Source organism: Lepidochelys olivacea (genome assembly GCF_965140295.1).
Source record: "Lepidochelys olivacea isolate rLepOli2 genome assembly, chromosome: 5".
Taxonomy (NCBI): Eukaryota; Metazoa; Chordata; order Testudines; family Cheloniidae; genus Lepidochelys; species Lepidochelys olivacea.
In genome coordinates, this window is record NC_140415.1 from 61,210,485 (window position 1) to 61,234,949 (window position 24,465).

Consider the following 24,465-nt stretch of genomic DNA (forward strand, 5'->3'; position numbering starts at 1 on the left):
CTGACAAATAAGCCAAAAATTTACTAATGGATTGATTCATTGTCATCCTGCCTATAATGTATTTTCTTTAAAGTGTTTTATTTAAAAAGATGCTTTTCAAGGTTAGCAAAGTTTTGAAAAGCAAAATGTATGGATAGAAATTTTTTTCTTTAAAATTTCTTCCATTACAAACTACGAACTAACGTGGTCCCCTATGAATGAAGTAATTACTCTTTATATATTGTATCTGACCCAAAACCGAAGTAGGTCATGGAATTGCTCTGTGTTGCATTCTAACATTTCTTACTTTTTCCACTAATGTTCAATAGTTTATGAGTAGAAAATACAATGGTATATTTCTTGTAGTGTCATTTTTGCTTTTTTCCTTATAAATCAGCTTGGATGAGGGAAATATCATCTAGCGTTTAAACATACAAAGGTTCTCTAGTGACATTGGTTCAAAAACTGCAGTGTCAAGATTTCTTCTGAAGATGTCAAAAGAACTGAAGCACAAAAGATGGGTTGGCTTTAATGCAGCAATCATAGGAGGAATATATATGGCAAAACTATTTCTAATGATTCAGTATACTTTAAAAGCTGTAAATACCAGGGAATGTAAAACATGCAAGTCTTTTTGAACTCACTTATAAGAGTCAGATTGTATCCTCAATTCATTTGTGAGGTTAATAACGAATTGCTGTTAGTTCAAATAATGCATTGATAAAGCAACAATGAAACAGTGGTACCCTTAACCCACCCAACAATACTGAAGTCTTTTTGAAGATTTTTTTGTTGAAGTATGGCTACTTTTAACTCTGTTATAGAATGTCCAGGGAGATTGAAGTGCTCTCCTACTGGCTTTTGTATGTTATCATTCCTGATGTCTGATTTGTGTCCATTTATTCTTTTACGTAGAGACTGTCCGGTTTGGCCAATGTACATGGCCAAACCCTGTTGCCTACTCTGTCCCAATATATACTCTAGCAACACCATCAGAGGACCCAAGCACATCAGCCACACCATCAGGGGCTCATTCACCTGCACATCTACTAATGTGATATGTGCCATCATGTGCCAGCAATGCCCCTCTGCCATGTACATTGGCCAAACTGGACAATCCCTACAGAAAAGAATAAATGGACACAAATCAGACATCAGGAATGGTAACATACAAAAGCCAGTAGGAGAACACTTCAGTCTCCCTGGACATTCTATAACAGATGCCATCCTTTAACAAAAAAATTTCAAAAACAGACTTCGAAGAGAAACTGCAGAACTGAAATTCATTTGCAAATTTAACACCATTCATTTGGGCTTGAATAGGGACTGGGAGTGGCTGGTTCAATACAAAAACAGCTTTGCCTCTCTTGGTATTGATACCGCCTCATCAATTATTGGGAGTGGACCACATCCAACCTGATTGAATTGGCCCCGTCAACACTGGTTTCCACTTGTAAGGTAACTCCCGTCTCTTCATTTGTCAGTATAATAATGCCTGCATCTGTAATTTTCACTCCATGCATCTGAAGAAGTGGGTTTTTTACCCATGAGAGCTTATGCCCAAATAAATTTGTTAGTCTTTAAGGTGCCACCGGACTCCTCGTTGTTTTTGTGGATACAGACTAACATGGCTACCCCTCTGATACATGAAAAAAAAATCTATTTTTTAATATAATAGGAAACAAACAAACCACACTTCAGCCACAGCTGCTTTTTGCTCTTTATACTATATGTAGTTTTGCTTATTCAGTTTACATTCTGAGATGCTGCTTTCGTTATAAATGTATCTTGATTTATAATCAAATTGTGTGAGAAAAGAATTATAGCAATGTAATAAAAACAATGGCCTTTGTGACATCTCCAAAACTCAGCAGGGATTACTTTAGGAGATCCTGAGCCTATTTTTCTTTACAAATATTTTACAAGACAAACTTGTACCATTTTTGAAAGCACGTCTGTTCTAAATTATTCCCTTAAAAAAAGAGAGAGAGAGCGAGAATCACCATTCCTTCCCCCCACCTTCCGAGTTTAGAGGAAATTTGTTGACATATTCTGAGGCAGGCATAGACAAAACAGCACAGGAAAGACAAGGCGGTCAGAAGGATCAAGGTTCAGCTTTGCTTAAACTAATTCCACATGCCCCTGCTCCAAAGATTTGTAGGGAAAATAATCTGGGATAGGGAAAAGCTGCACTTATTTTTTTTTTCCAGTAAGATGCTGTGTTAGCAAACAGAACATACGAGCCACCTTCAGAGAACCAAGGTCCTTAATAATCCATTTTTCACACACTACTGGCATTTCCTTTCCAGACAAAGATGGACTGTGACGGGAATCAATTTGATCGTTTGTGTGGCTACAATTGCCAAGTTTCTGGAAATAATTGCCATTTAAATACTGGATAAAATTTATTATATGAAGCCAACAACAGTTTTATCACTATTTAATTTCTATGATTAGTTTATTTGCAGTAGGCTTACGGTAACTCAAAAAGCAAGATGTTTGGCGAGGGACGGGTTTAAGAATAAACTACAAAAAATGTCAAATTAATGTTGGTCTGACTTGAATTCGCAAAAGGAAGGGAATTCAGAGTAAGGATCGAGACCGTCTTCTCATAAATTGTGGTTTACAGTGGATATACTGCCTGACAAATAACACCACTTAGCACTGATACAGTGATTTTCAACCATCTCTCTATTTTAGATATAGTGAGTCTGAGGAAGAAAGTTTAATGATTTCTCCCAGATCACATTGCTGATCCATATGAGAGACAGACAGACTATAACCCAGCTCACCTGTGTCCCATGCCCTACCACTGGACCATACTTCCAATGGCATGCCGCAATGCGGTGAATTAAGAAAAGAATAACAGCTCCAGCACCAATTTTTTTTTAAGTTAAAGGGCAACCCTGAAGCATGTATTTTAAAAAAGGTAAAGGGGCAAAAATCAAAAGGACAGATTCTTCACTCAGGTTGCTGTAAATCAGGGGTAACTCTACTGAAGTTAATTGACTCAAATATGTGAAGAACTGGTTTTAAGTGAGAGAACATTTTAAAGGTAGAAATCAAAGCTCTAAATAGGTTACAGTGGATAAATGCCCCAGGCACAGACATAACTTGACTAACTGGAAGGAGTGGGGCAGTTTTGGAAACAAGACAGAGATAGGTGAAGTCAGGGCTAGGGGGGAAGAATCACAAGTGGAAGTAGGTAGTTTCTAAGTTTTTAGGCGGTGCCATGGCGAGCAGCAGGAAGACAGAGCATCCCTCATTTCCTGAGCCTTTCTTCCCACCTGCTCCCTCAGGATAAGGAGCAGCAAGGCATGTGTTGGGTGGTTATTTGTACAAAGGCTGAAGATGACTGGCCTGTAATAAATAAAGCAGGAGAAGAGGAAACTAAGCTATCAATGGTAGAAGACCAGATAGGAATCTCCTCATTGTGCCATAGGGAGTTTTTTTCTGAACCTATCCCAGGGTTGTGGTAAAGACAAACATTTAATTCTTTACCTCTGTCCCAGTGAATTCCCAGTTACTGCACAAACACTGCAGCCATCAGTAGGGACTCAACTTGTGACCTTCAGCACTAAAACCAAAGTTCTCAATAACTTGAGATGAGGAAGAACTACTTTAGCAGTAGGAATACCATCTGTAAAATCCTATCCAGCAGCCCCATTCCAAGTCATGGGTCTCCCCATTCATATACGCTGCCTTTACAAGGTTTCAGAGTTGACTGTTTCTCATCTTTTCTGCAAATAAGATGGTTAGATTTGGGTCAGTCTCAGTAGCAGAGTAGCTGCAACATCAAACCAGAAGGAATCACATGCACTGCCTCCCCTGACTGAGATTCTACCAGTCTCACAGTTGAAATGTGCTGGGAAATGTCCATTCACCCACCTGAAAATTAGACCCATGTCGGTTGAGAATGCCTTAGACCTTTATTGGCAGGAATTGTTAATGCCTCCCTTAGGGAAGTCAAACTGGCAGCTATTGTTAAACACTATGCTATGGCCTGGCTCTGGCTCATAAAAATTGTCACTAGGGATTAACAACCTCACCAATTACCTGTAACCCCTGATTTCTGGGGAAGATCACTGAGAAGGGGATAGTAGGCCAACCCCAATAGTATTTGATTTTCTCCAGTTTTTCTAAACCAGTATCAGTTTGGCTTCAGACCTGGGCATGGCACACAGATGATTCATTTGTGTATCATTTCCTCGGGGAAATGAGAAGAAGTCAGACATCCACAATGATACTACTAGATCTAAGCAGGCTTTGATGCTGTGGGTGCTGCTGATTTGTCCCTGGGACCCGAGGGGGCTCATAAATGATCTGGAACTGGTTTCATTCATTATTTTTGTAGTGATCTCAGAAGCTTAGGATGTTTTAATTACTCTTCTTCCTTACACTTGTCACCTGTGGAGTACCATAATGATTCAATTTTGTCATCCCTTTTATTTAACAAGTATGTGAAGAGATTGTGAGATTCTTTTAATGGCAGTTGAGGGTGTTTAAGAATCCAGTCCTTAATCTCCTAGCTAGTGATATCCCAGGTCCTTTTTCACAGCAGCTGGTTGGATTCTGAAGAGAGATGGGGTACCAGTATGTGCTCTCCATTTTGAGCAAATCTTGCCTTTTCCTAATCATGTAAAAGGAATGCAGATATTATGGGGTTGGGGGAGAATTTACTATACTGTAATTTATTTTACGTACTACATAATACATTACAGTCATTCTGAGAGAGACTTATATCCTGAAGCAACATTCTGGACTTCCCAAGCCAGCCCTTTGGAGTCTACTGTTATGTGAAAGGCCAAGGTCTACTGATGTTATGGAATAGGAAGGTCCTGAATCATAGGTTGTCTAACTCAGCCAAGAAATATGAAACAGCAGAACCTTACAATAGTCATACCTATCATGAAAATGAACAATTGAGGCAAACTTTACATTAGACAATCAGAGCTTGATTTTCAGATTCTGGCCTCCACTTTAGCATTACAACTTTTCACAATCACATCAATGACTGCACTTTTGGTGTACTGACACCTGTATGCAAAAATGCCAAATGTTTCACCTGCAAATTCCATTTCCTAACATCATTCTGTATATGCCAATTCAACCACCTGCATCTACAGATATTAGTGCACAGATAGTATGTGCATGCATAGTTGCATGTGCACAGATTGTGGCCTTACTGAAAGTCAAAACCGGGGGTCAAAAGGCCAAATGACTATTAACACTTTATGGAGAAAAGGATATTTGTGGTTATCAGTTATTAAAGTAAAACAAGGTTACTAACTAATAACTGTTCAATATTTAAAACTGCAGAAACTAGGCAAGAAACAATGTAAACATACAGATAAAACACTGTAGAGTCTCTATTTATGAAGACACCATGACTGTGAGCATGGACATTATCACAATCATGCAGAGCTGATAATCATTTTGAATCTTTTGTTGTGTGAGACTTTTTGGCATTTCTATCCATGTTACATATTTGACTTTTTATGTGTGAACTGCTGCTATGATAAAATATAAATTTAACCAAATTAAGTCAAGAACTACACTGATAATTTAAGAAAACACAGGCAACATTAAAATCTATATGTTTTTTAAAAAAAGGAACATTGTAAAGACAATTTTCACTTATCTTAAATATAAAGATTTTCTTTTCAATTTCTTTATTTTCTCTCTGCCCCTTCCCCCCCCCCCCGTAACCAAATACAATTTAAATATTTTTCTTCGTGATCTTACTTTCATTGTATGCTTTAATTCAAAAGAGATACCACTCCAGGTACAATACAAAAGCTTTAAAGCAGTAGTGGCAATTAATAGTCTGACATGCCATTTTACTGAAAAGCCATCTAGTGGGGAAAAAATAATGCACTTAAATTTTGACCAAATAATGGAAACATTGGCTGATTTTGGCGAACATGACATATTTACGAACTACTGTTTTCAAAAATATTCTAAAACAAAATGAAGCTTCAAGAGGACAGCAGGTTTATCTGTTGCTTGCATAAATATCTAGTTCCTTATGTTTCTAGCAGTTTATTGTGGGGTAGATCATTGGGAGAAAGGGAATCTATTAGGCATGCCTGCTAAAAGTGCAAGATTGAAAATCCTGAGCTCTTCCTTTTGGCTGACCTTTTCCTTTTTAAATGGGAAAAATAAAATCCTTTATTTTAAGTGAAACTGAATGATGCTGGAATTCAAAAACTATTTGCTTTGTGGCCTGCCTGTATAGTATTCTTTTCTTTTTAGTCTAGTCAACATCACTTTCACAAAGGAGAAAGTCCCACATAGACTAAGACTCAGGTCAAAGGCCTAAGGTTAGGCAGGTATGCTGTCAGGTCAGTTATTGGCCTTTTAAAATTTTAAAATTAAATTAAATTTAAAATTAACATTTTAAAAGTTTCAAAAACAGATTTGTTGTCCATGGGAATACGGGGTATATGTAGATCTCACTATATTCGAGAATATTATTGTCACCAAGTTGGAGGACAATCTTTTTTGTATCTTAAATGCTTGTCAGGCAGTAAAATTATTGGGATTAAATAACAAAGATATAGAATCATTTGATTCTGGTTATTGTTTGGACTGTGTGTTTTTGTGACCATAGAACAACAATTAGCCACAAATGGGAAAATCTAAAGCACGAGCAGGATATTCCATCAGCCCTGCAAAGAGGTGCACCCAGTCATCTACCGTAAGACAATTTAAACTTGTACCCATCCTATCTAGGTATTTGCCCCAGGACTGTAGTATCTGAGTGTCTCAACTCCCCTGTGAGGCAGTGAAGTATAATCCCCATGTAACTGATGGGAAACTGTGGCAAAGAGACAAAGTAAATTTCTCAAGGTCACCTAGAGAGTCTAGAAATTGAACCCAGATCTCTTGAATCCCAGGTTTAGTCTTTAATCAGAAGCCTATCCTTCCATCCCAGGTTCAAATAGTTCCGCCTTTCCTTTACTACCTTTGGTAGTGGATCCTCTCTATGCTGGTGTCAGCTCTGGGCATTCTTCCATAGCACCCTGAAGAAGCCTCAAACCCTGGCATTCTGGGGTATCACTAATGGGTTGTCTTCAGTACTTATTTACATTGAGTTAGAACCCAGCAGTGAGGAGCTGTATTACTGAATGTGATTTGTCCCTATCTACACTGATGGCTAAGTTTCAGTTAACATTGTGTCAGTTAACATAACTCCTCAAGGTTTTGTTCTAGTGGGCTGAAAATTTTTAACAAAGACAAACTGTAAAAGTAAAACCACAAAGGAGTCACAATTTAAAACAGGCAACAGATCTTGCCAATGTTATTGGAAAGACATCTACTTCCTCTGGGAAGGGCCCTTGATGTTGGACAGGCTGGAAGGAATGTAGGGAGAAGAAAAGGCACAGAAAGTCCCCCTGAAAATTTCTTATGAAGATAAGAGGATTGGAAGAGCATTGAGGAGCCAGAAAGGGAAACTCAAAAAGGATCGGGGGTTAGATAAGCATATGAACTTTTCGATGCTTATCCAAACCAGACCTCCAAGACTTCTGAGATTCAACCTTCATTAACAAGAATATTCAATAATGAACTGTTTTGACATTGAACGTTTAAAATAATGTTCAATAACTTGTTTATTCATAAGAGTCATCTTTCAATGTACATCTCTACAGCTCTCCACTCTATGAAGAGGGCTGATTATGTAGTTCTGCTGGAATTATGTTAATTTATGTTAATCATAATTATGAAGTACATTGGCCCAAATATAGCAGATATACAAGTTAGACCGATGTTTCAGTTTAGACCATGGAACGTAATTTTCATTTTCTCTTTGAAAACTTTAGGATAAACAAGTTCACAGACTATAGAACCTAAATAGTCAAGATTATCATCATACAGATTTATGACATTTTAACTCAGTGTCAGCCTACGCTTTGAAGATTTACTTTGTTTTTAAAGTCCTTGTTAATAAGATATTATGATTTCATAACTCTCTCTTGAGTCATTCAACTAAACAACAGAGATGAAGATTTTAGGCTAAATTATGGCTGGACCTGCACACCCAAGAGAGGGGCGTCTAACAGAGAGCTGCTGTAAAAGTTGCTGCTGTCTCAGAGACCTGCAGCTCCAGGAAGGGTGCACCAGAGAGAGGATCGCTTAAAAGATACTACCACTGCTGTAACAGCTGTCACCCAGATAGAGACTCACTTACTTAGATAGAGACTTACTTGCTCAACAACTGATACCAGACAGAGGAGCCTACAAATCCTGGCTCCTTTCTAATAAGTATCTAGACCCTATTGCTCCAAGTGCCTCACTGCTATGGTTGTTTACCAGCTGTTATTTCCACCCACCCACGCTGCCTTTTTTATTGGATCAGGGGTTTCCAAGTCAATGATGTTTTGATCCTTAGCTGCTGAAATTTTTAGCTTGGACCTTTTGGTTTCTAAAAATACTAAGTGACAGGGAATTTCTCCCCCTAGATTTTAATTTTAAGTTACCTGGACGTGGTCACAGAGAGCACACTGTAGTCGAGGGCTCTAAACACATCTCCCCTGCAGAGACCAGGTTATCTATTGTATATATCTGGGGGAAAAGAACATAGGCTGTACAGAAGACAGGGGATTCTATCGTGGGAAGCAGTGATTCTGAAAAAGATTTGGGATCATGGTGGATATCAGCCGAACATAAGCTTCCAGTGTGACACTGTGGCCAAAAGAGCCAGTGTGATCCTGGGATGCATAAACAGGGGAATCTTGGCTAGGAGTACTTGGGCACTGATGCAACCATAGCTGGAATACTGATGCAAGTTCTCGTGCCCACAATTTAAGAAGGCTGTTGATAAATTAGAGAGGGCTCAAAGAAGAGCCACGAGAATTATTAAAAGATTAGAAAACCTGTTTTACAATGGTAGACTCAAACAGTTCAATATGTTTAGCTTAAAGAGAAGGTTAAGGGTGTAAGTATCTAAATGGGGAACAAACGTTTAATAATGGGCTTTTTAGTCTAGCAGACAAAGGTATAACATGATCCAATGGCTGGAAGTTGAAGTTAGACAAATTCAGACTGGAAATAAGGTGTAAATTTGTAACTGTGAGAGTAATTAACCACTGGAACATTTTACCAAGGGTAGTGGTAGATTCTCCTTCAATGACCATTTTAAATCTAGATCGGCTGTTTTTCTAAAAGATCTGCTCTAGGAATTATTTTGGGGACATTCTGTAGTCTGTGTTATACAGGAGGTCAGACTAGATTATTACAATGGTCCCTTCTGGCCCTGAAAGATATGAATCTATTCCTCCCAAACAAGAATCTTTTGTGGCTGACCAACCAAAACATTTTGACCACCTTTTCAGTTTATTGATTTAATTTAATGGTGACTTATCGTGAAAAACTGGAGGGGGGAAAAAAAAAAGACTACATTCCTGGGAGAATTCTATTGATCAACAGTTCAGGGACCTTTAACACTATAGACCAGACCCCCCCCAGCTGATACGTATCAGTGTAGCTGCACTGAAGCCAAGACTGCTAAGCAGATTTACTATGATGAAGATCGAGCCCTAAAATTTTAAACTGAAAAGATCAGTCTCAAGTACTCGCTGCTAAAGCAGATTCTTTGCATATAGTATTAAATACAGGGATTAAAGATATTGGCTTGATTCTTAGCTGGGTGCTAATCGGCATAGATTCATTGAAACTATTCATTCTAAATAGGATTTCATAAAAACAGTATTAAAAGTAGTAACTTGGGAGTTCTGGGCTTCCTGGCTCATAATGAAAGTTCTAATGTTGGCAAAAACATCTTGGGAGAAGTTTTGAGACTGAATTTCAAAGCAGCAAATTGATCTTTACAGAGCCTACAACATTTTTACTAGAAGTTCAAGAGATTATGGTAAATAAAGAGGTGAGCTCAGACCCCGAAGTGCAAGATGTACTACTATGATCATCTCTTCAGTTACCACCTCACAGAGATCTTATTTCTAGAGCAAAGAAGATTAAGAAGCGACCTTTGAGTGTACTGAATATATTTATTTCAAGGGATAGTTAAATTATTCAAGCACACTGCTGAAGATTAATGTAATTGAAGAAGGAATTTCAGAAAAAGCACTACTGCTTCTATGAGTTCTTCAGAGAAGGTTTAAGTTTGGCTAAAATACATTTTTATCCCCAGTTACAACAAGGGGAAGGGAGAATGAGTTCTGAGACATTGGAGGGTGGAGTAAAGAAATCCACCTGTCTGTCCAGTGTTAGCAGCATCTATCTCAGTGATACTCAGACTGAGGCTTTCAAGCCATAGAGACTCTTTAATGGGTCTCCTACAGCTCTTTGCAGCACATGTCAAAACACTGTGTGACTGAATATATAATACTACAATAAATGAAACCACAGAATCACACTATTACTGTGGCTCTTTTGGGTAAAGTTGATCTCTAATCTGGCTCCTGAACCACTGAGGTCTGAGTATCACTGATCTATCAACACCCTTGGGGCACTTTCAGCAAGGAGCTGGATGCCTGGACCAGAGATCCCAGGTAAAATTCCATGATGTTCTGGGAGGAAGTGTCCCAGAGAGGAGCCTTAAGGGGCACACTGCCTGCTTATTATCCACTATACCAGCTGACTGAGGGGCCAGTTAAGAAGCGGGTTGAAGCTACTTGAGTGAAAGGATGCTGTAAGGGTTATCTTCTTGAGGCATTTCCTCTTCTGCTTACTGGCCTGTTTGTGCTAGCCTAGGGGCATTGAAGAGTTACTGCCTGATCCCACTGAAGGCTGCAGGACTTCAAAGGTTTGACAGGCTAGAGCTTCTACAGTGTTGAGACTCCATCCTAGAGCTGCCTGCCTATCCACAAGGGAGTCAGAAAGGCTACTTGCTTTCTCAATGTGACCCACTGATGCTCCATACTGGTCTGCCTGGTTATTCTATAGGAAACTCCTCCAGGTCAGAGAGGCCCCTTGGGATAATCTTTCTTGGGAACAAAGCAAGCAGTCCTCTTCTACAAAGGAGGTCCTGCACTTGCAACAGGATACATACTCCTTTTGTTCCTTCTGCTTCATGCTGCTGAGTTTGTCTACTTTAAGGTCCTGGGGACAGGTAAGGCTAATCTGCCATGAGGAAGGAATCAGGGAACAGAAGGAGACAGCAGACATGGAAAGGAGTAAGTTTAAGGCAGATGGGAATGTTCGGAAGATAAAGCTGAGCCCTTCCCCTGTAGTAAGTGACTGACACAATCTCACAATTCACGTGAAGGTGAAGGATCCACAAAGAGCTGGCAGAAAAATGGGGTGAATTTTCATGAAAAAATCATCCCCTTTGTTTAGTTGGAAAACTTTGAAATTTGACATTTTTGAACTGTTTCAACCATCAGTTTAGAACTATCAGGACCACTGAATCTACAACCTTGCAGTGCAGGCTATCCTGTCACAACATGCTGTTAATGTGTAACTATTTTCAGGGTATTTTCTGTATACATTATATCCTTCTCATGCTTCGTCAGAAAAATATACACCTATTTTTCCATCTTCATACAGGGCCCCAATGAATTAAAGTCTGAGTAAAAACTAGTAAGGTCTTTAGGATTTGGAGTACAAGAAGTTACATTAAAATTTTAAAAAAAGCTGCTTACAAGCAAATATTTACACAAACATCTATTTGCTTCTTCAAATAAACAAACATTAAGCCATTATGACTTGCCAAAGCTTTGAGTGTGTGTACACTTATTACATTACAATACAAAACCTTGTAGAAAAACGTGCTAGGTTGTTTTCAGTCACCTTAGTGAATTTGCTTTTGAGAGATGTATAATGAAACTCTCTCAGTTGAAGGGATAATGAATGTGAATGTTTCAGATGGCAGCACAAAAACTACTGCTAGAATTAAATGCAAACTCCACGTGATTAGTGCAGTATTAAGAAAGATAACTGAAAAACACAAATGGCAAAAAGCACATGAAAAGTTAGGTTACTCTTGATAATGTTAACTTGCTACTTATGCATCATTTTGGATCACTGATGATGCTATAATATACTAAAGCAGGGGTTCTCAACCTTTTTCTTTCTGAGGCCCCCCAACATGCTAAATTCCATGGCCCATCTGTACCACAACAACTGTTTTTCTGCATATAAAAGCCAGGGCTGGCATTAGGGGGTAGCAAGAAGGGCAATTGCCTGAGGCCCCATGCCACAGGGCCCACCACCAAGCTACATTGCTCAGGCTTCACCTTCAGCACCAGGTGACAGGGCTCATGGCCCCGGACTTCAGTCCCATGTGGTGGGGCTTCAGCTTTCTGCCCTGGGCCCCAGCGAGTCTAACGCTGACCATGCTTGGAGGACTCCCTGAAACTTGCTCGTGGTCCCCCAGTGATTGAGAACCATGTACTAAAGCAACATTCAGCAACATAAGCAGAAATCCAGTATACTGGAACAGAGTTGGGGGTGTTTATATTTTATTTTCCCAGATTCCAAAAGAAAATACAAAATACTCTGGTGCCCCATCACCTCTAGCTGCCCACTCTCCTGACCTCTATGACAAGTCCACCATCCCCTTCCCAGAATGCTCCCTGATTACATACTGTAATTTGAACATGGAGATATGGATGTTTGGAGGGTTTCTGAAAGTTGTGAGGACTGATGGGCCTGACAGCAGCAGAAGGAAGGGAAACCAGAGGATTCCTACAGGTTAGGGGTTTGAGTTTATCACACCGGGGACAATTCTGGATTGTTTGGCAGATAAACTGCAAGCATGAGTGAAACACTGGAAGAAGGGGTGAATTAAAATAATTTGGAAGTTGATGAAAGATCTCACATTATACATCCAGTGGGCCTGCAGGCCTTTGCATGCAGTGTCACTTTCAAGGGTGGAAGAAGACCAGTAGAAAGATCTCCAGACCGCTATATGTAATGATGTAATCTAAAAAGTTAAATCCAAATCTTCTCTTTTATTTCTAGAAGTGCCTGTACAATCATACTTTTGCCCAGGATTCCACACGGGAGGAGGGGGGGAGAGATCTGCTCTGAAGGCCTGGGTGGGGATTTGTGGTGTTTCTCAATTATCCTTGACCTTGGCAACTGCCTCTCCCCCTCCACTTCTGCAAGGTTGCCTTCCCTGTGCAACTGAGGGAATAAAGCAGTACACAAACTGTAACAAGATGCAGTATTTCTGCAAAGCTTTCTTTATTAAAATCCCCATGGATTTTGCCAGTGGAGGGGAGGATTGGGCCCCATTTTTTCCAAAACAGAAAAACCCTGGCTTATTTTAGTGAGACTAAAAGAAAACATCATCAGCCACAGTATGAATTCAATGACAGCTCTCATCTTCAACATTTGGCAGGCAGTTTTTGTATTATTTATTGTCTAGTAAATAAAGTTTAAATGTTTTTCAGCCTTGGTTGCAAACTATCTACCCGTTTGCAGTCCAACAACAGCAGGGAATAAAAGCTGTCATCATCTAATGTCTTTTTTCTCCTCGGTGTGCCTCTTTTCCATAGATTTCATTATTACTACTGGATCTGCACACGTTGTCATATCTAGGGCACAGCAGTACTAAGTAAACAGGGAGGAGAGATGTGAAATTTTTATCATCATTGAAACAACTGGTTGGGAGGATATACTGTATTCAACCTTTCCCAAAGAAAACAAAATCAGGAAGAGAGCAGGTGCTGTTCCTCCAGAATATGATCTGCACTTCCCTAGTCTGACAGTTTGAGATTAAATGCACAAACACCTCTGAGATGTTTATACTTCACTGCAAAATGATTAGGAACAGACTGCTGAAAGCAACCCGATCAGGATTAAAATAGCTTTTTTAAAGGGCCAGATTTATGTTTGTTTTGTTTGTTAATTAGATGTTTATTTTATAATATATAGAACAGTTCTAAATTGATTGCTGTTGAAAATGTGTTGATTATTCCTTGTTGTAACAGGATGACTTGTCCCTTTAAGCACTCGAGGCCTGGGGTAAGCCAACCTTAGTAACTAAGTAGGCACATATGAATGGGATCAGGTTTTTCCCTTATAAGAGCAGTAGAAAGCTTCAGCCAGTGAGGAATGGGGGGTGAGGGGGGTGCTTTGGGAGAGAACCAGAAGAAGCTGTGGTAGAAACTTCGGAAGAGCTACAGTGAGTAGGGAACTCTAAATTGGGGGTAAGGTATGGGCCTGGAAATCAGAGAGCTAGTGATGGCTGAGGGCCAGGGAGAGTGGACTCCACATGAGTAGAAAAAGATCCCAGTCAGGAAGCACTGTGAGCCTGCCAAAGCAGGGAAGAGCTGCAAAGAGCAGACTTGGAGGGAAGAAGAGAAGCCCCAGGACTTTGGTGTTTTATGCCAATAAATTAGATCCTTGGGAAAGGAGCATTATTGATCAAAAAAGCCTGTGTATGGTTTATTTAAGGAAGTCCATTATGGGGGCAACTGAGGGAAGGCTGCTGCAGAGCAGCCCCGGGACACAAGGGGGTACTGGGGAGATGGCCTGCCCTACAACACTCATTCAGTATGTTGGGGGCACAATTGTGAGCCAGGAGGTGGTGCTGGAAGATTTGATGGTTAGAAATATTGATAGCTGGGTATCTGATGAGTGAGAATCTTTTGGTGGTTTGCTATGCAAAGAACGTGCAAGACAAGCAAGTGCTAATGAGAAACCTGCAGTTGTAGCATACAACTTGACCAGTAACAGGGCAGTGTAGGACAGAGTTCCTGTGTCTGAGAGTCATTCTGGCCAATTTCAGCCAATGGGACTTTTCCCATTGACTTCAATGGAGCCAGGATTTCATTCTACATTTAGATTAACAGAAAAGGGCTTAAATCCAGTACCTCTATGGTTACATCTACACAGAAAACAATAACAACAACAAGACAGCAAGTCTCAGAGCCAAGGCAACTGACTCAGGCTTGTGGGGCTCTTGGTATGGGGCTAAAAATAGCAGTATAAACTTTCCTGCTCAGGGTGGACCCCAGGCTCCGAAACCCGGGGATGGTTGCAGAGCCTAGGCTCCCACCTTTTTCAGGAATGTCTACGCTGCTATTTTGAGCCCTGTATAGCACAAGCCCAACTCAGTTGAGCCAAGGCTCTGAGACTTGCTGTCATGGGCTTTTTTGTTTGGGGTTTTTTTGGTTTTTTTTTTTTTGTTTGTTTTTTTTTTGCAGTATAGATGTACCCTGTGGAAGCTCTCTTTGAAATGCTTCTATGTGTAGGGCTATTAGGCAGTCTCAATGTATGGAGGACAAGATGGTGCAAAGAAAAGAGGGTTAAATTCATTAGGACATGGGGAAACTTTTTCCTTACTAAAATCAGTTAGTATATCAAAGGATGGAAGGTAGCAAAAGTACCTAGTCTTTAAAAAAAAAATCAATTAAGTGGTCCTTGGAATTACAGCTCAATAAACATTACATCAAAACCTGGTAAACTAGATGAAACAATTAAATACAGAATTATAAAAAACCTTGATGGGCATGATAGATTAGGGACAAATAGTATGATTTTAAAGGAAAACTGATGGTCAAATTTACTGCAGTGCTTACAGTGTAAAGAAAAGAATGGAGAAAGGAAAAACAATCGACAATTTATTTGGCCTTTTAAAAAGCCTTTCATATAGTCCCTGACAAACGGGTATTAAAGTAACTAAGGAGTCAGGAGTGAGAAGTAAAATACTTACTTGTATTGGAAACTGGCTAAGATACAAAAAGAGAGTAGGAATATGTGGTCAATTTCTAACATTTCATAAGGTTAACAATAGAGTGCCACAAGATTCTCTATAACTAATTGTTATTAATACATTTATTAATATGCTGGAAAAGAAATGAAGATTGAGGTAGCAAAATTTGCAGATGACAGAATTATTTAAGCTAGTCAATACCAGAGAACACTCTGAGGGACCTAACAAATCTAAACGAATGGGCAGCACAGTGGCAGATTAATTTCATTGTTGACAAAACAAATTATAATCAGGTATTACTATAATATTAGATAAATCAATTATATGCCCTCATCTGGAATACTGTGTTCAAGTTCATCTTTAAAAAGGGCAGAAACAGAAAGGGTGCAGACACAGGCAATGGAAATGATTAAAAAGCATGGAGGAGAGACGGAAAAAAGACAGTTACCTTTTCCGTAACTGGTGTTCTTCTGGATGTGTTGCTCATGTCCATTCCATATTAGGTGTGTGTGCTCGCCACATGCGCGGGTGCCAGAAGTTTTTCCCTCAGCAGTATCCATAGGGTACTAGCTCTAGCATTCCCTGGAGTGGCGCTGCCAGCTCCCCGAACTCTGTTCCTTCTTGCTGGAAATGCTGACAATGGGGGAGGAGGACAGATCATGGAATGGACTTAAGCAACACATCTCAAAGAACAGCAGTTATGAAAAAAGTAATGGTCTTTTCTTCTTCGAGTGCTTTCTCATGTCCATTCCGTATTCGGTGACTCCAAAGCAGTACCCCTGGAGGTGAGTAGGAGTTCACAAACGTGTAGATTGCAACACGGCTTTGCAGAACCCAGTGTCGTCCCTGGCCTGCTGAATGATGTCATAATGAGTAGTAAACGTGTTTACAGAGGACCACGTTGTGGCTCTACAGATGTCCTGGATAGGAACGTGCGCCAGTAAGGCCGCTGAAGACACCTGAGCTCTCATTGAGAGGGTTCTGACAATCGGCGACAACAGAACCTCCACTACGTCATAACAGGTTCTTACGCACGAGGTAATCCAATTGGAAATCCTCTGCGAGGACACCGGGTGACCCTTCATCCTATCCGCTGTAGCGATGAAGAGTTGAGTTGATTTACAGAAAGGCTTGGTAAGTTCTAAGTAAAAAGCCAAGGCCCTCTGGACGTCCAGGGCACGAAGACGCCTCTCTTTACTGGTCTTGTGTGGTTTGGGACAGAACTCAGAGAGGAAGATGTCCTGGTTCATATGGAAGGTGGAGACCACCTTTGGCAGGAAGGCTGGGTGGGGCTGCAACTGAATCTTATCTTTGTAGAAGACTCTGTACAATGGTTCTGAGGTCAAGGCTTTAATTTCTGAGACCAATCTCACTGACATCACTGCCACCAGGAACGTGACGTTCCATTACAAATGGGAAAGGGAGCAGGACCCCAGCGGTTCAAAGGGTGGGCCAGTGACCCTAGAGAGGACCAAGTTAAGATCCCACTATCCCATCTTGCAGCCATCTCCGCTTTTCACCTGCCGATCCAAATACAGACAGTGTTCTCACATGACATGACGGTCAGATTCTTGAGAGGGCTGGGGAGACTCTTCCCACAGGTGTCGGCTCCCGTCCCTGGGGAGAAGAGTCTACCCAGCCCTCTCAAGAATCTGACCGTCATGTCATATGAGAACACTGTCTGTATTTGGATCGGCAGGTGAAAAGCGGAGATGGCTGCAAGATGCATTATAATGGAAAAGTGTGCCAGGCCCTGGTTCCTCAAATGGATCAGGCAGTCGAGGACAGCCCGTATGGAGGAACGCAAGGGAGAGATGCCTCATTCAGATGCCCAGTGGGAAAACCTTGTCCACTTGGCCAGGTAAGTCAGTCTAGTTGAGGGCTTCTACTTTCCAGGAGGACCTGTTGGACTCCTGAACAGATCCATGCTGAGAGGTGGAAGGACCCAAAGTTTGGGGTGTAAGAGCCGACCATGGTCCTGTGATAGCAGGTCCAGTCGGTTGGACAGGGGCCAGGGATGGGCCAACAGGCTCATGAGAGTGCTGAACCAGTGCTAGCGAGGCCACGTCGGGGGCAGAGGGGATCATGATAACCTGTGCCTGGTCTCTCTTGATCTTTGCCAGGGCCCTGCTGCTGAGTGGAATCAAAGGGAAAGCATACATCAGGCTCCCTGAACTCGACAGGAGGAAGGCATTGGAAAGGGAGTCCTTGCTCAGACCCTGTCGAGAATAAAACCTGTGGCATTTCCTGTTCTGTCTGGTAGCAGGTTAACTTGGGAGTTCCCCACCTTTGGAAGATCATGCAGGCTATCTCTGGATGGAGCGACCACATGTGATGAGAGGGGAAGTCCCTGCTGAGCTGGTCTGCCAGTGTATTCCTGATGCCGGGAAGGTGACAAGCTTCCAGGTGGATTTCGTGGCTGACGGAGGAGTCCCATAGACGGAGCACCTCCTGACAGAGAACCGATGAGCATGCCCCCCCCTTGCCAGTTGATGTAGAATGTCGAGGCTGTGTTGTCCATCAGGACTTGTACTACCTTGCCCAACAGGTGGGGCAAGATGACTCCACATGCCAGCCAGACTGCTTGGAACTCCTTGACGTTTATATGCAACCATGCTTTGTCCCGGGACCACATGCCCTGAGTCTGGAGGATGCCGATATGCACCCCCCAGCTGAGGTCCAAGGCGTCCAACACCAACTCAATGGAGGGGGCAGGGTTGTTGAACGGAACTCCTTCAAGGACTATTCTGCGGTTGGTCCACCACTGCAGCGAGGCAAGTATCGATCTTTGATAACTATCTTTTCCAGGGGGTCTCAGAACTGGGAATAGACTGCCGCCATCCACTGTTGCAGAGGCTGCATCCAGAGCCTGGCATGGCAGACCACCTAAGTGCACGCTGCCATGTGGCCCAGCAGGTGCAGGCAGACCCTGGCAGTAGTCAGAGGAAATGCGGAGACTTCCGTGATGAGTTTCGTCAACGTGTGGAACATTTCCAGTGGCAGGAATGCCCTGGTGCAGGTCGAATTGAGGACCACTCCGATGAATCTGTCCTCTACACTGGCACGAACATTGATTTTGTCATTTACCAAGAGGCCCAGAGTGCAGCACGTAGCTTGAAGCATCACAACATCCCTTTGAACTTTAGACCTGGAGCTGCCCTTGATGAGCCAGTCGTCGAGTATGGGTAGATCTGGATACCTCAGCACCTCAGGTAAGCCGCTACCACTGACATGCACTTGGTACACACTCTCAGTACTGTCACCAGGCCAAATGGGAGGACCATAAACTGGTAGTGGTGGGGCCCCACTGTAAACCAGAGCAAGTGTCAGTGTCCTTGAAAGATCACTATGTGGAAGTATGCATCCTTCAAGTTGAGGGCAGCATACCAGTCTCCCGGATCCAGGGAGGGGATAATAGAAGCCAGAGAGATCATGCGGAACTTTAGCTTCTTTAGGTACTTGTTGAGGTCTTGCAGGTCCAGGATGGGCTGTAGACCACCTTTGGCCTTTAGATTTAAAAAGTACCGGAAATAGAACCCCTTGTTCCTGTACTCGAGAGGAACTTCTTCCTCCACCCCCTAGCTGTAGTAATCGCTTTACCTCCTGCACGAGGAGACTCTCATGAGAAGGATCTCTGAAGGGGGATGGGGAAGGCAGGTGGGAAGTGGTGGGGGAGTAGAAAGGAACTGGAGGGTACTGAGGACCCAGCAGTCTGAAGTTATAGCGGTTCACACCAGGAGAAAAGGGGAAAGGCAGTTGGATAAGAAAGATGTATCCAGGGAACAGTCTGATAGGTCACCCTCTGGTGCACCCTCATACATCCGTTTGGCCCCCGCTTATTACAGATCGAGCCTGACTGGGCCGAGAGTGGAGGTGGATGGCTTGAGACGGGGGAAAAGGGGCTGGGGGAGGCAACTGGGCGGGAATGGAGGTGGGTGGCTCGCGGGGGTGGGGAATAAAAAGGGGCAAGGGGTGGGGGCAAAAGGGGCAATGATGTTAAAGCACTGTGGCAGCGCTTTAACATAGTTGCCCCTTTTGCCTCCCCACTTGGTGGCCCTGCCGACAGGGTCCCTACCAGCAGGGCCGCCAACAGGGGAGGCAAAAGGGGCAGCGATGTGAAAGTGCTGCCGTGGCAGCGCTTTAACGTGGGCTGTATAGGGGCCAGTACTGGTTTCTTACTGGTACGCAGTACCGGCCCGTACTGGCCCACTTTCACACCTGTGGAGAGACCCAGGGTTTTCAGGGTGGTGCGGGAGTCCTTGAGTCCATGCAGCTTGCTGTCTTTTTGGTCTGCAAATAGGGCCCTGCCATTGAAGGGCAGGTCCAGCAATGACTGCTGGGCCTCGGTGGATAAACCAGAGAGGAGCAGCCAAGCGGCTCACTGCATGGAGATAGTGGAAGCCATGGTGTGGGCAGCAGCTTCCGCAGCATCCAACACCACCTGGAGGGCTGCCCTGGCTGCAGTCATGCCCTCATCAAAGATTGCTCGGAACTCCTTCTTGAAGCCTTGGGGAGCAACCCTTCAATGTTGGCCATAACTTGCCACATATTAAAGTCATATTGGCCAAGGAGGACTTGGTTGGTGGTTGCCCACTCTCAGCTGAAGCCTAAAAGGCAAATAAACCTTATGTCCAAAGATATCCAGCCACCTCGAATCTTTATTTTTGGGGGTGGCCCCGGCTTGTCCTTGCTTCTCCTTGTGGTTAACTGCCTCAGCCACAAGGGAATTAGGGGCTGGGTGGGAGTATAAATACTTGTGCCCTTTGGTCGGCACGAAGTACTTGCTCTTCCAATTCCTCTGCCTGAAGCCCCTGGCTAGAAGCGACCCTCTTCAAAAGTTCCTGGTGCCCTTCGGCGTCATCCAGAGGAACTGGGCGAGGGGGCCCCATTATATCCTTGTCCAGCGACAATGAGGATGATGTTGGCACCGTGGGAACTTCCACGTCCATTGGTGGTCCAGCAGCTTGCTCCCCTGGGTCCTCCTGGACCTGTGGGGTCTTACTGCCCTGAAGCCTCGAGCACTGGAGGGGGACGGCATACCGAGGCTGCTGGCCTCTCTGAGGCTCCTGACACCAATTGGGCAGCCTGGGAAGGTTTGGTGAACCCCCAAGGTTTCCATGGATACCATGGCACCGGCCACTGCACTAGGGGCCATGGGACATGTTTCGGTGCGGATAACGTAGTCGGCACCACCGGTACTGGGGCTTGTCCCACACGCAGGAAACCTCATTCTGAGCCAGAGCTACCAGCAGAGCAGTCGGTACTAGGCGACCAGGATTGGGCTGAGCGGTGGCTCTTGTCCACCTGGTGCCGGACGCTGCATCCCGAAGTTAACCTGTCCGAGCGAGACTGTCTTGGTCGGGCTCTTGGAGACTGATGGCATTCAGCGGATCTACGTCGGATTCCCAGCGATCTACACCTCACGCTTCTCGACCGATACCGGGATGTCGAACAGGACCAGGAGCTACTATGGGCCAGTTGCTGGGAGGATCATCCTGAGTAGGGTGACCTCCTTCTTGGAGACAGGTGATGATGGCCCAGCGATCGGCAGTCTCTGGTGTCCAATCGGTCCTGGGATCAGTACTGGGCCCTTGGAGACGGGAGGGGCCGGTCCTGGAGTTCTTGCCAGGTGGCATGTGCCTCAGAGGGTCTGTGCCAATCTACCGGCGAGGTACACCTCCAGTCCCTCAATTGGTGCCCCCAGTGTGGGGATCAAAGAGGGCTCCATTAAGTCTACCTGTCCAGGCCCGAGGAGGGACAGCTTTGAACAGGCGAACACTGGTGGGACATCCCTCTCGACAGGGATCAGTACCGCTGAGGTTGGGACACACCCATAAGTCCCTACGTGGATTTTCCCTGAGACTGGGTTCCGGCAGGAGCCGGTGCGAGGAGCACTAGGAGCATCAGGATCTCTTGAGCTGCTGGAAGAGCTTTGGGCATTGACAGCACCTGAAGCTGGCTAGAGCTTCTACCGCTATCTGGGGTCACATGCAAAGCGTGAGATGGGCTGCACCACTCGACTTGAGCCCGACTTCCTGAAGGGGGTCTTGAGCTGCCCAGCCCTCTCCTGTTCCTTACAGGAGGTAGGAGATCTTCCCCTCACAGTCTTTTTCGGCTTCTTCCCCAGAGACATGGAGGCGGACTGTTGCTGGCTTGTGGACGTGCACGGAGGCCAAAGTGCTCAGTGCAGTTGGACCGCTGCTCTCATGCCGGAATGAGTGCCAACGCCATTAGGAGCACTTTCAGATGGATATCACACTCCTCCTTTGTCCTAGGTTTAAAGGACTTGCAGATACGGCACTTGTCACTTATGTGCCCTTCACCTAAGCACCTTAGGCAGCTGGTATGTGGATTGCTGAAGGGCATAAGCCATTTGCAGCAATCACAGGGTTTAAAGCCAGGGGAGGCATGCCCCATCCCCCCGCTGAGTCCCGTTTGGGACTAACTAAGAGTTTGAGTACTACTACTAAGGGTAACTAAGAAACTACTAACTATATACAACTATATTACAGGTTTTCAAAGTTCACAGGAACAGAAAATGAAACAATGCTAGCCAAAGCAGCAGATGTTCCAGCACCATCACTGGCAGCAAGAAGGAACTTGGGGGATGGCAGCTGGCAGCGCCCCTTATACCGCGCCATGTGGGCGCCACTCCACGGGGTGCCAGAGCGGTCCCCTACGGATACTGCTGAGGGAAAAACTTCTGGCACCAGTGCATGAGGCATTTTAGTTTAGAGAAGTGATGAATAAAGGACACAATCAAGAAATACAAAATAATGAATGGTTTAGTGAAAGTAAACTGGGCACTCCTAATTACTCGGAAAATACAGTAAAAAAACTCTCAATGAAACTGAAAGCTGATAAAAGACATTTTTCCACACAATGCGTAATTAACCAGTGGAACTCACTGTTAAGGTAGCTGAGGCCAAGAACTTAGTAAGATTCAAAAAATTATTAGATATTTATATTAGTAAATGAGAACATTCACTGCTGAATTAGATATTCTTTTTACCAGAATGGTTACAAACCCATATGCTTCCTAAAATAAACACTGACTGACAGAAGTTGGCAAAATATACTCACTTTTGGAAGGTTATTCCCTGACTGTCTGAGTACAGCTTTTCTCTAGAGAAGGTTAAAGTATCTAATACTGACCACGGACATAGACAGGATACTGGACTAGACAGACCACTAATCTTGTCCAGCATGACAATTCCTATGCTTTTAAGTGCGAAGCATGTTGTTCTTCTGAAATGGCAGAAAACTTTATGACCAAATTTGCAAGTATTTTTTCCTCCATGGTAGAAATTGTTTCTGCTTATTTACTTATTTACTTTAAGGAACTTTTTCACAGTCTAAATTATATTTTCTCAAATTCACATCTTGACATATCCATGTGAACTGTGCGTTCTCGTTCCCTGTCATGATTAGGGCCACAAAAAGGTTTCGGATGATTAAAAAAAATTACTGCAAAGTAATGATCCAAGAACTTGAATTTTTGGAGCACGTGCTGCATTGAGAGCTTAATCCAGCTACCTGTTCTACTGCCACGAAGGTGGACAATATGCGACAAAATGCCATCTGAATAGCTTGTAGCTTCAGAGAAGTTCATTGGGCTGCGGAGATATTAGACCTCAGCTGACAACCAATTATATTTCTGTGCACTTTACAGACCAAATTTCTGATCAAAGCATCATACCCCAGCCATAGAAATCAGTCCAGGAGTAGCTCTCCTATTTTATAAATAAATTAAAAGAGAAGTTGCATGTCACTTTAGGCAGAGTTGGGAACAGAAGCCAGTCTCTAATATAGGAGACCTAAGCTTAAGCCTTCATCCCTTGACCACACAGCCTTTCAGACTGCCTGAGTTAAATCTAGGTGCTTTGGTTAGGGCTATATCTAACCACAACTATAGCCACACTCCCCTTCCAAAGACAGGAATACAACCCAGGATTCCTGATTGTTAATATGTTACTACAATCTAGCAAACAGATGTTTAGCCAATGTCCAAAATGTGTGTCAAGTCCCCCCTCCAGTGACTAGTCCATAGCGAGGACAACGATGACTCCTGTAGCCCAAGTAGTAGAGCCCTTGTGATGGAATGTGAAAGTCCAGAGTATTCATATCCTGCTGATGACCTCTGTGGGAGAAGCTCGTGGATGCATGTGACAGAACATGTTTTTTTCCAGTTTCCTTCTTAAAATGGTTTAATTCACACAGTGAAAAACCATCTTTTAAAGCAGATTTTATAGTTTTAAAACATTTATTAATGTCCATTATGGTGAAACATGCAACCAAATTCAGGTGTTGCACATTATGTGACAAATTTTGATTGCTAGTGCCAGATGGACAGGATTGAAGTTTCACAGATCAGATAATGAAATCGGAACTTTATTAAGACACATTATGTTTATTAATATACGTGTACACATGCACAATACTCTATTCTATGTATAAGTATTCTCTTTCTAGCTAGTTAAAATTTCCACATTTTTGAAGTCTGACCACTGTGTGCGTGCGTGTGTGTGTACGAGTCAGCGTTTTTCAATGAGATTTCAGAAAGTGGCATTTTATCTTTTTTTCCCCTTTTTTTTTCTTGAGTTCACTCTTCTATAATGTATACATCTCTTATATGCATGATGATTTACATGGTTAATTCATTACAATTTCTCAGCATATGTATAGCACTACTCTCTTTAGCCTCTTTCTGTTACAGCTATCAATAGGATACCACATTTATTTTCTTTTCAAAACACTATATAAATTGTTATTGTTTATTAAATTAGGTTTCTCAGTCTTTCAGGAAGGGAAAGTTAATTGAAATGCTGTATGAATTTATCCTATTCCTTGTAACTGATTAC

The 24,465-nt window shown here is 43.0% G+C and overlaps 1 protein-coding gene across 1 annotated transcript in view; it reads right to left on the minus strand.

The window, feature by feature from the left end:
- The window catches only part of MCTP1 (multiple C2 and transmembrane domain containing 1), a gene marked incomplete at its 5' end in the record, with an annotated part of 448,993 nt that overhangs the window by 20,664 nt on the left and 403,864 nt on the right, over positions 1-24,465 (minus strand). The gene's annotated exons all lie outside the window — the stretch shown is intronic.